At 42.7% G+C, this 12369-nt stretch overlaps 1 long non-coding RNA gene across 1 annotated transcript; it reads right to left on the minus strand.

The window, feature by feature from the left end:
- Nucleotides 1-3574: 3574 nt before the first annotated feature.
- Nucleotides 3575-11472, minus strand: LOC146200330 (uncharacterized). The gene is made up of 3 exons (XR_014705225.1): nucleotides 11394-11472; nucleotides 9093-9296; nucleotides 3575-4076 (listed from the first exon to the last, which is right to left on the minus strand). It is a non-coding gene; the product is annotated as an uncharacterized LOC146200330 (long non-coding RNA).
- Nucleotides 11473-12369: the final 897 nt, after the last annotated feature.

Consider the following 12369-nt stretch of genomic DNA (forward strand, 5'->3'; position numbering starts at 1 on the left):
GTTCCTGAGGAGACAGATGAGGTGAATTGGAACTCCCATCTCTTGGAGAGCTTGCCACAATCTACTGTGGTCGACGCAGTCAAACGCTTTCGCTTAATCACAAAATCAGAAGTAGATGGGTTTCTGGAACTATCTTGCTTTTTCCATGACCCAGCGAAGGTTGGCAATTTGGTCTCTAGTTCCCCTGCTCTTGCAAAACCCAGCTTGCACGTCTGGAAGCTCCCGATCCACGTACTGCTGCAGCCTACCTTGGAGGATTTTCAACATCACCCTGCTAGCATGCGAAATAAGCGCTATCGTGCGGTGGTTGGAACAATCTTTGGCACTGCCTTTCTTTGGAATGGGGATGTAAACCGACCTCCTCCAATCCTGCGGCCACTGCAGGGTTGTCCAAATCTTCTGCCATAATGTATGCAGAATGTTAACGGCGTTGTGGTTGAGGATTTGAAGCAACTCAGCTGGAATACCATCAATGCCGCTAGCTTTGTTCTTAGCAAGGCTGGCTAAGGCCAATTCAACTTCACTCTTCAGGATGCCCGGCTTTAGATCAGTAATCACAACCGTCTTATGTTGGGTTTGCACATCCGGGTCCTTCTTGTACAGCTCTTCTGTGTATTCCTGTCACCTCTTCTTTATCTTTGAGGCTTCAGTGAGGTCCTTGCCTTGTTTGTCCTTTATCACGTCCAGCTTAGCACAGAAGCTTCCTTTGATATCTGATTGTCTTATACAGAGCTCTTGTGTTCCTTAATTGGCTATTGTCCTCAACTGCGTGGCACTGTATGTTCAGGAAGGCATTCTTATCTCTCCTTGCTATTTTCTGAAAATCCTCATTGAGAACCTTGTATCTTTCTCTTTCCCCCATAACTTTTGCCATCCTCCTTTCTTCAGCTATTTGCAAAGCCTCGTCAGATAACCAGTTTGCTTTTCCGCATTTCTTTTGCTTTGGAACTACCTTAGTAGCAGCTTCTAGTATTATATCACGAAGATCAGTCCACATCTCTTCAGGCTCCCGGTCTTCTAGATCTAATTCTTGAAATCGATTCCTCACTTCCACAGCATATTCAGATGGAATTTGATCCAGATCATACCTGAAAGGCCTTCTAGTTTTCTGCGTTTTCCTCAATCGAAGCTTAATTTTGGCAACAAGGAGCTGATGATTGGTGCCACAATCGGTCCCAGGCCTTGGGTTTACTGCTTGTATAGCGCGTCTCCATCTCTCCCGGCAAATAATATAATCGATCTGATTTCTATACAGACCGTCCGGTGAAGTCCATGTGTACAGGCGATTCTTGGGCTGTTGAAAATGAGTATTCGCTATGGTCAGGTTGTTTTCTCGACAGAAATCTAATAGCCTCTGCCCAGATTCATTTGGCTCACTAAGACCGAACTTGCCTGTAATTCCGGACATTTCTTCACTCCCGACCTTAGCATTCCAGTCTCCTATGAGAAAAACGACGTCTGATGATGGAGTGCGGTCTAAAAGGCATTGCAGGTCCGCCTAAAATCTCTCAACGTCAGCTTCTTCAGCAGTAGGGATTGGTGCATAGACTTGGATAACTGTTATGTTGAAAGGGTGACCTTGGATCCGAAGTGAAATCATTCGGTCGTTTTTGGGGTTGTACCCTAGCACTGCTCCGCCCATTCTTCTGTTTACTATGAGAGCGACCCCATTCCTTCTAATAGTCGCCGGAATTAAATTCTCCCATTCCGGTGCACTTGAGCTCACTGATACCCAAGATATCAATGTTCAATCTGTCCGTTTCTCGCTTGACGACATCAAGTTTGCCTTGCATCATAGATCTTACATTCCATGTTGCTACATGATATATATCCTTGCAACATCAGACTTTCCGGTCGCTTCTAGACACATCCACAACTGAGCTTCCCTTTGGCTTTAGCCCAGCCGCTTCATTCGTCCTGGAGCTACTAGGAATCGCCCTTTGTTCATCCCCAGTAACATGTGGGATGCCTTCCAACATGGGGGGCTCACCTTCCGGCGTCACTTAATAATAATAACTTAATAATAATAATAACTTATACTTATAATAAATATACTTATAGTTATAATAATTATAATAACTTATTAAACTTATTATTATACCTATACCTAAAATTATTATAAAAACTTAGGAATAATAACTTATTATTAAATGAGTCAAAAACAAAATGCGTTCTATTTCGTGTACTAGGTAAATCAGCTGAAGTGCCCGATAGAATTATTGTTAGTCCATATGTTATAGATACAGCGAAATCTGTGAAAACACTTGGCGTTGAATTTTCTTAATACATGCTTTGGAACGTACACATTGACCATGTTTGCTCCAAAGTGCGAAAACTGGTAGGTATCCTGAATAGAAATCGCAATTTAATTCCAGCAAAAATTAAAACGCTATTGTATAACGCCTTGTTCGAGTCTCATCTTAGCTACTGCACCCTGGTATGGGGAGAAGCGACTTCACAAAATTTGAACAGACTAATCTTGTTGCAAAAAAAAGCCGTTTGAGCAATACAAAATGTGCCGTTTTATGATCATACTGAAGTTCTTTTCCAGAAAATTAAAATAGTAAAAGCCGACAATATTTACAAATACAAACTCATAAAAAATTGCTTCTGGAGCGATACAGGAAAAGCTCGATTCTTTTCTCAAACTAGCCAATCTACAGACACAGCATTATACTTACCCTCACCGCCATCAACTGCAACAAAAAATTTCTTTCTCGCGAACTATCGCCGTCAACGAATTGCTTACACACTTCCAAACACAATAAACGACTTCACAGAAAAAAACATAACCGTAATTAAACTGAGCAAAAACCATATCTTAGAAATATTCCTGTAAACAGCTTGGATCAATGATTAAAAATGTATTTCTATCCTGTATTTTTTTTCTCATTGTGAATCAGCCTATATTATTTACTTTACTCATTGTATGATATGAAATGTGTTTGCGTGCAATTTTGTGCTTGTGTTTGCGTAGTTTTGCATACAATTATATATTATTTGTATATTGCATCTGTATGCGACAGTGTAATGAATTTTAATCTCTGCAATCATTGAAGAAAGTGTTATGCCAAACAGTGTCCCAGGCAGCACACCAACATCGCACCAATCCCGGCCCAACGTCGACAAAAATTGGTACCAACATTGGCGTAACACTGGCTTTTTGAGAAATTACTACATTTTTATATATTGGTCCGACTTATATGCCAACATTGCACCTGCCTTGGCACTGCCAACATAGGCTATCAGCTGGCCGTGCCCCTAGTGTCACGTATTGGCATGCCACTAGTATTCACTGGCACATCTGACATTGGCAATATACCGGCGGTGCCGCTAGTATCATATATTGGTATTTATTGGCATGCAACAAGTATTCATCGGCACACGTGGCCTGCCACTGTTAAGCCACCTTTAGCCATGCAGTTATTTCACCCTTGCCCTTACTGCTGCCATTTGCTTAACTGTCACTCTGACAATTGTGGTTTTCTTATGCAGTCATTTCCCAATACCACCTTGCATGTCATCTCCCTAAGGAGCCATAAAAACCATGCAATTAAATGAGGCAAGCAAAATATTTTCCGAAAACATTTTATTGAGAGCTCATATACATGTAAATGCCACAAGGACATCAGAGGGCCAAAATGCAGTGCAGGAGGCATTGGATACAGGGTTAATATGGGAGAGGCTAGTAGGTGTAATTGGAAACAGGGCACTAAGCAGCACATGACCAGGTAGTGCAGGTAGAGGTGATTGGGTGCAGTGTGCATTGGTCATGATGGAAGGGGCTGGACATGTTGAGCAGGGTTGATGCACCATAGCCTTGTAGTGCGAGAGGTGTTGCAGGAATAGGAGGCTGAGCATGGTTGCATTTCAGGGCAGTGTCCACCATGGATGGAAAATGGCAGTGGACTGTGTTGAGCATTATAGTTGGCAGTTAAGGGTCAATGGATCAAGTGATGAGGTTGAGGGGGCGGGGGAAGCACATGGCCCAGGTAGTAAGCTGGGCACCCCGCAGGAAACAACCATTCAGGAACAGTTTGTTGAGGAGATTGGTCCGTGGGTCTTACAAATGACATCTGCACAGAAGACAAGCATATATCACAATAAGATCTAAACTCACCTTCTCAACACTTATCCAAACACATGTTTGAAGTCTGGGTGCTCTATACGATTGAGTACAAAATACAGTACCCCGCTATAGTAAAACCTCTGATATAGTAAAGTGAAAATGAAGTCCCAGTTCATCTTCCATAGGCAACTGTACATTTTCCCCCTTTATAGTAAAGATGTTTTTGGTAAAAATCGGTTAAAGTGCTTCTGGCCATGGCGACGACTCCCGCGCACTACCTAGAGTCGCGAAGCCAAGACTTTTTGTATTTGAAAACAGAACAATAACCCCGAGTGTTCGTTTAGGTGGCTTTACTACTAGCCATAGCAGCAGTCAGATGAGGGAAAGCGCGCAGCGCGAAGAAGAAGAAAGTAAAGCTGTCTACAAACATAGCAAGGAGGCAGCGTGTTCCATTCAGAAAGTAAAAGAGTAAACGTGCAGCAAGAAATAGGGAAGGGAAAGAAATGGGTCAACATTCACTGCAGTACAAATCATGAGGCAGTGGTGGCAGAAAGTGGAGGTGCAGCGAGTAAGGTCTTACAGCACTTGAGTGTCATGCGAATTTATCACTTATTGCCTTTTAAAAGACAGAAAGAGCAAAAAGGGACACCATGTTCATGCAAGGCTTTTGTTTTTACGTGAAATCGAACTTGGTTGCATTCGTAATCACGTCTTCATGCTTCAAAGGTACTTCCACAAGATGTAGAGAAATTTTATAATGAAAAAATTACACTAAGAGATGATAAAAGCGAGATGGAAGGTATTTGGGTTTTTTTTTTCATTAAGCAACAAGACGTGTTCAGTAAGTGCCTATTTAACTACTAGACAGCACTTTCAGGACCATGTCATCACAGACCACTGATACAGTAAATACCATGATATAGTAAATATTTTTGCTGGCCTCAGTGGCTTTACTATAAAGGGGTTCTACTGTATATATTGAAGGCCTATTGCCACACATTCTTCTTTTAGAGCACTTTGCGACAGGTTTCTGGGCCTGCAAAGGCATGCAGCATCTTATGACGTAGGAATGATAAACCTATATGCAAAATAATATCCATTCCAGATACAAAAGAAAGATATTTGGAAGTAAAAACCTGCTTCCGGCAAACCGATAACTTCAGGTAGATGCTTAGTGTTCATATAGAATTACAGTTCCTGAAAATCTGACGGTTCAGGCTCCAGAACTTTTAATTTTTAAAAAATTCTTAAACATTCCTGCAATAGACAATATGGATTACTAAGCATGCAAGACTGGATGATATTAAAGAACACATTAAAGAATATTTTTCTGCAGTACACCAGTTACAGGCACGCATACATTACTGCGGCCAGAATAAAGAAATAATTGCCCTGACAGAGTCAATCAAGCTATCTTCAATCAGCTAACTGAGGGAGATGTGTAGATCGCAGATATTCACAAGGCTGTGTACGCATATAATATTCTCAAGATAACCGTACCATTTCAAGTTCCAGCTTTTTAGTTTTCACAGCTTTATTGCTTGCTGCATTCTACTATAAACAATTGCCTTAATTGTAATGTACCAAGGAATAGTTTTCATACAGTGCTCATTATAAATTAAAGATACCAGAACAACATGCACACAAACAAGAAAAAAAAGTATAAACAATTGCCTTAATTGTAATGTACCAAGGAATAGTTATCATACAGTGCTCATTATAAATTAAAGATACCAGAACAGCATGCACACAAACAAGAAAAAAAGAACGGGACAGAGCGCCATTCACAACTGATTTATTGTGCAGAATAAAGTACATATATATCTCATTGCCGGCATATGCGCAAAGAACCCATTCAGCATCATGTAGTTTAAGATAAGATATGTTCAAGAAGCCCATGCCTCATACCACAGCCTCTTTCTCTGAGAAATCATTTCTTGAACATAGCTTATGTTAAACTACATGATGCTGAATGTGATGTAGCTGAATGTGTTCCTTGGGCATGTGCCTGCAGTGAGATATATATGTACTCTGTTCTGCACAATAAATCAGTTGTGAGTGGAACTCTGTCCCGTTTTTTTCTTGTGTGCGTGCATTGTTTTGGCGCCTTCAGTTTATAATAAATAAACACGAACAAGCCCAACAAGAAGTTCTAGTCATCATACAGTGCATGCTTGTTCAGCTAAAATTATTACAGTCAGCCTGCAATGAGCAATTGAGCACGTACTAGAAATTTACTTTGCATAGGCAGGAAAATGTTATGCTAGATCTGAGTACAATGATATTGTACTTCCCTATCAGCTAGCAGCCTACCAGGTATGCATTTTCCCTCATCACAGCTAATCATATGGCTATACCATCGGCAACCTTCCACGTGCAAGATTATATTCAGTTAGGCATACATGGGTGATTTTATGTCCAGGTAACAGGTGTGGTGCTCGGGCATCTGATTTCTTAAAACCAATTCATAGTAGTTGTTGGTATAGAGAATAGTAATCTGCCTGAATATCTGAGGCCAAATATTATTTTCATTGCTTAAGCACACCATAAAATACAATGCTTGATGTGACTATGGGATCATAAAAAAACGATACATCTAGCATAACAGTGATTTTTCACTTTCACCCTATCACAATAAGTTCCTTGAAAAACCAGTTTAATCCTGAGCTGAAAAGTTGTTTCGCACACATTTTACATTTCAGTATCTATAAAACGTTGCTATTTTGTGAATATATTTCAAAATCAAAATTTCTTAACAGACTCACAAATTTTTTTTTTTCAAAAATGGACAATATTTTGTACTCAAATTAAAAATAAGATTATGTCTGGAGAAATAGTACTGTTTGCAGAACAAAACAGCACATACGCAAGAAAGCACCAATATCACTCAAATTTAATGTGCAATACACGAAATGAGAGTTCACCTAAAATTACAAGTACAATAGCCCTGTTTACATGGACTCGACAGCACCGGGTTGAATCATCGTTGAGTAAGCAAGGTCATCATTCTCGACCCGGCTGATGTCTACATGAACTCGCTTTCTAGTGAGTAAGTATCGTAGCAGAGCGTTGCATCGAGATTCGAAGTTATTGCGCAAGTTCTTACTCGTATTTGATCCCATTGCCTTTTACTATCGAGAGCTTCGATTATTTTTTATCGTTAATGAGCGCTAAAAAGCATTCATTTCGAGTGACGCTCGTCGCCGCTCCAGAGGCTTTTCATAGCCCAGAGTTCCACATAACTAGACTCCCTGACTGGACAGCGTCTACATGCCTTTAGATAAGCGGGTCAAGCGAATTAACCTACCCCCTGCAAGCGAGTTAACGCAACCCGCTCCGCCGCCTATTTTACTCGACCCGACTGTGTATACATGAACCCCACAACTGATTTTTCACTCGACAGATGTACTCGACCCAATACTGCCGAGTTCATGTATACAGGGGTGGAACGCACGTGTAACAAGTAGCAATGCTGCTAAGAATCCAATCTGCTTTCTTCTGGCTCCCCATCCAGTTTTCTAAAAAAATATCTTGTCTGACAAAGGAGGATATTTGGAGTTAAGCAGCTAAGCAACACAAGATCCATATGCTTGCTCTAACGCATGACTCCTCAGTGCACTTACAGTTGCAATTTGCTTGGTCATGTGGCAGTTCACTAAACCGTCTGACTAGACATGACAATCAAAAAAATAATCGGCGGATCATTTCTGCTTTTATTAAGACATGCAAAAGCTTTTTGGTTGTTGACATAGCATTCAGAGATTGCGGGAGTTTGGCAGTTTTATACGTCTTATTTCGTTTGGCAGTTGCAAGGGCATGTAGAAGAAGAAATATGAGTAGGGAATATAAGGGGTGACAACATCCCGAAATGAAACTAATGGACCAATGATGTACACTGCGTATCTTAAGTGACGTCACTGGTAACATCAAACACAGAAAATCGTCCTTGAGTATGACAAATTTGAAGCCCAGGAGGTGAGTTGGTTGTGGGCAAGTAGTTGGTAAAGGGCAGTCCCCCTGAGAGGTAGGCGGCAAGATCACTGCCACCCATTATGGGGAAAGCCCTGGCAAGCATGCAGGCGTGCACATATATAAGAGCAATAAATGCACAAGGAATGCACGCCTGAATGAGCAGCTGCACTAATAATTTCCTTTTGTCTTGCAGCCCACCCCTCCTGCACTGTAAGCAAGTCTGCTCTGTTTTCCGAACACAGAAGCATATGCAAAAACAAACAGAATGTCCTCTAAAATTTACAAAATTTGCACGAGTATTGCATGATGATCTCCTTTCTGCAAATGTCTTGCTCTAGGGTTACAGAATAAATTCATTGCAGCTGCGAATAAAGCGAGTTGGGAGCTAATGGCAAATCTCAATGGCTTGGGGAGAGAATTGATTATAATTGTCACTTTGAGCAAATAGCCTGGTTTAGATCAAAGTAATATTACATCTACATGACTGAAGCCAGTGTAGGCAACCAGAAATGTACAAGCAGTCAGTAACTGCATGTCTGTATGAACAAATACATACAGTGCAGGCAGCAGTAATGAAGGGAGAGTGGAAGGCAAATAACCTGAGCAATACTTAATGGCTTTCTTCTCTGAAACCTCAATACAGGCTTCCTGCGAATTCTTGTAATGCAAGCATAATCAAGTATGCTAAATATTCCATCACTTAAAGCACCTGCTCTCCCGTGTTACGCAAATGACAACTACTTCATCAGTTCAACAAGCTATGTCTGTTATTGTGCTATTACACCACAGGTTCACTCAATCATGCCTCAACTTGAAATAGCCACATACTGTTGAAATAAAGCAACGAAATATAGCACCAGCTATTAAAGCACTGTCAGGGACATGAAGGATATTATTTTCTGCATACTGTGGGCAAGACTTCTGAAAATGTAAGTCTTGAGCTAAAAAGCTAGAAAAAGTGATATAGCATGCAATCATATAGCGAAAAGCCAGCAGAGCCTTTTTTAAAGCCTTTATATAAAGCAAAACAAAGGCAACGTGTCATACCTACCGAGGCAATGCTTCCTTACACACAGCATGTTTCATGGCAAGGCTCCCACAGTTGTTGACAGGTTATGCAGCACCAAAATGATGATAATGTTGTCTGCCTCACATTCACGCAGCACTCCTTTGATGGCAGATGATTGCTTGTGCAAAAGCAGTGCGATGATACAAGTGGAGCAGCTGGACTGCGGGCGTTATAGAGCAAAGAGCCCTAAATGCAAGGAAAGAAAGTCTCCATTAAATCGATGCCTCTAAATCATGATAAAAGCATACCACGGCTCTTCTCTGTTTAGTTAATCTATAATTTAAATTGAAAGCTGTCTCAAAAAAAGTACTAATTGCAACTCTATGTTACACATGGTATAACATAGCTGTGCCAGGGCGGTGGGGCGATCAGTTAGCATAACGACCGGAAAATGCATACTGATGTTTCATGCAGTCTTGATGCTAGAGCAAAGTGTCATGGTGCGGAGAACAAAATTAAAAGCATGCACGGGCGCCAAACGTGTGCTACACAACCGACGCGACTAGAGGTGTGCACGGGCATAAATTTTGAGCCCGAGCCGGGCCTCATGCTACAAACCCGAACCCGGCGTGGAACTGAAATTGTCTGAGCCCACCCAGCGCTCACACTGAAGGCTCCCGCCCTGCTGGACATGCTATAACAGACCAGTTGCAAAACCTACAAGTCGGCTTCCCTATGAGGCAGGAATTGATGCACAGTGGCGACAGAACCTGATTCAGGGATAATAGTTAGGTGCAGAACATGCATCTACCACAGTCCACGCTGCTTGGGATGCAGTTACGCACAGGCCATTGTCAGAGAAAGGTTTTCAGGCATTCGTAACACTGGAATAAAGGGGGGAGCACTGTCACACTAGGGGTGAAGAAAGAAAATTTAGAAAAGGGACACTAACCGGAGAGGGTAATAGCGGGGCGACAATGGGCACGCGAATGATACTGTGACGAATGGGCAAGAGGTGCGGGAATTACCCTTCCCGTCAGGCGATGTGCTAGCACTGTACCCAACTATTACCCCAAAGTCTATGCCACCATTGTGCAGGAATGTCTGCCGCACCGGGAAGCTGACGTGTAGTTTTTGCAACTGATCTATTGCAGCTGAAGCAACGATACAGAAAGAAAAAAATAGGCCACAATCCCTGGCGATGCATCGCGCGACGACGACGATAACGCCTGTCGCTGCCGCTAGTGCACATCGCACAGAGCGAAGGACCTCAGCGACAGAGACGCGTTTTCAGCCTTGCTTTGTTAGCGCCGCCTCTTCGTTTAGTAAATGAGTATAGTTACGCTATATCCAGTTTCTTGCACTAAACAGCAACACTGATGAAATTTCTTGAAAAGCGTCGAGCCCCCCCCACTCCTTCCCCCCGCCCCCCCCCCCCCCCCCAAAAAAAAATGGTCCCAGCGCAGCGGCGTGCTAATGCAGACATGATTGAAAGCAGTGGCGTTTTTCTGCAACTTTCGAAAATTAGCAATATCTAGCCACACTAGCCTTTTTTGTTTTGCAATACTACCCTACCAAGCTTTTACTAAACCGTCTCGATGCGCTCATATATGCACGGATCAGACGAAATGAGCGTCTGCAGGATTTTCGCTCATACCGGACAAGGGAAACAAACTTTGCATGCAAAAAAAAAAAAAAACAAAAAAACAACAACGAAGGTGAGTACCCCAAAGCCTTTTGCGATTGGCTGCCTCGCGAGCTGGTTCCAGCATCATGAGAGATTTCTAAAAACCCAGAACCTGGGCGACAGCGCCGAGCGGCAATGCTTTAGCGGTCCTCAGCTCACTGCGCATAGTGCTGCCGCGCGACTCATGCGGTTAGCGTTTTCTCGCACCAGACACGAAAATATATGCTTTTGCCCGGACTCCACCGACTCCGCCCGAGGTCACCCGAGCGGCCGAGCCAAGTGACGGCTATACGCCGTTCCAGCCACTGTAACACCGTGAATATCCGAAGTTGGCTTTTAGGGCTACGATGCTACGCAGTGTTTACTTTAGGAAATCAGTACTCTGCAAAACAGCAACGGTTTAACTTGAAATAAGCTGCAAAATGATCGGAATCGAGTCGCGCATACTTGAGAACCACTTTTGAAAAGTTAACAACGTAAGAAATATGCTAAAAGAAGACAAATCTCCCTAGCACATGGCTTCCGCAGCCTGCAGCAAAAATGAAATGTAAGACAACGCTTGTAATTTAAAAAATGCTCAATCTAAGAGGCTAATATTTTGCTCCAATATACACAAACGCTTTATAAAACCTGAATGAAAAAATTTGAGAACTTACATGGAATATTTCTTGAAGAAAGAAGCATTTTCCGTGCGCGGTGCCACCGAACGTCGAGCCGAGCGAACGAGCGGCCGTTGGAGGGACAAAAGAACCGAGCGCCCTCTTTGAAACAAAATACAACTGCCGCCGTCATGCCGGCTAAGCGATGGTCGCGTCATCCTTCGAGCTTTTTAGTAATCGCTTTTTCAGCAGATCGATGGTCTCGGTTTTGTACCCTCCGTTTAGCAAGCGTTTCCTAGATGACAGGACTTGAATCAGCCTTGAACGATGCGCTGCTGTTGCTGCTCATCTATGTAGGGCTCTGTGCCAGCAGCGAAGCGCGTCGTCGCCCTGGAGAGGCGCCTAGCTGTTTTGTTTACAACACCCAAACCTGTTCAAGTTGTATTTTGTGAATGCTGTGTTCTACTACGAATAGTTTGCTCACTTTTAGCATACCAACGAAAATGCTTTCATACAATAGTGCTCAATCGAGTGGAATATTTCAATCACCCTGAAATGAGGATTTGAAGCAAGTTTGTTGAAAATTATTGAGCTAAGCATCTCAGTACCACGACTTGCCACCTCTTTATAAGGTAGTTGCATACCATGCTTACATTTTTTCTCATATATCCGCACCGTCAGCATCATTCTATCTGCTAGATTAGTCGTTTGTTGGCCCGATTCATTAGGCGCTTGTTTCTTTCTCAGTTTAGTTTCTTGCGTATATTTTATTGGCCAAGAAAATGCGGTAAAAGCACATTTCTCTATGCAACCTGTTGTGAGAGCCCGGAAATGTTTGAAAGAAGTCTCCAGTCTGTTAGCGTTTGTCTTTTTATTACTGTGCAATTCCTTCCCCTGGGCGGCGGCCGTCCGCCCCTTGGACCCTGAGTGGTGCGTCGACCCGTCCACCGCTTTGGCGCACCTGCATGGATTTCGACGCGCGCATGCAACCTCGGACCTTGCTCGCATCGCATGCGGTGAAGAGAGAGCGATC

Source organism: Amblyomma maculatum, chromosome 2, assembly GCF_055883805.1.
Source record: "Amblyomma maculatum isolate TAMU_Amacu chromosome 2, ASM5588380v1, whole genome shotgun sequence".
NCBI lineage: Eukaryota > Metazoa > Arthropoda > Arachnida > Ixodida > Ixodidae > Amblyomma > Amblyomma maculatum.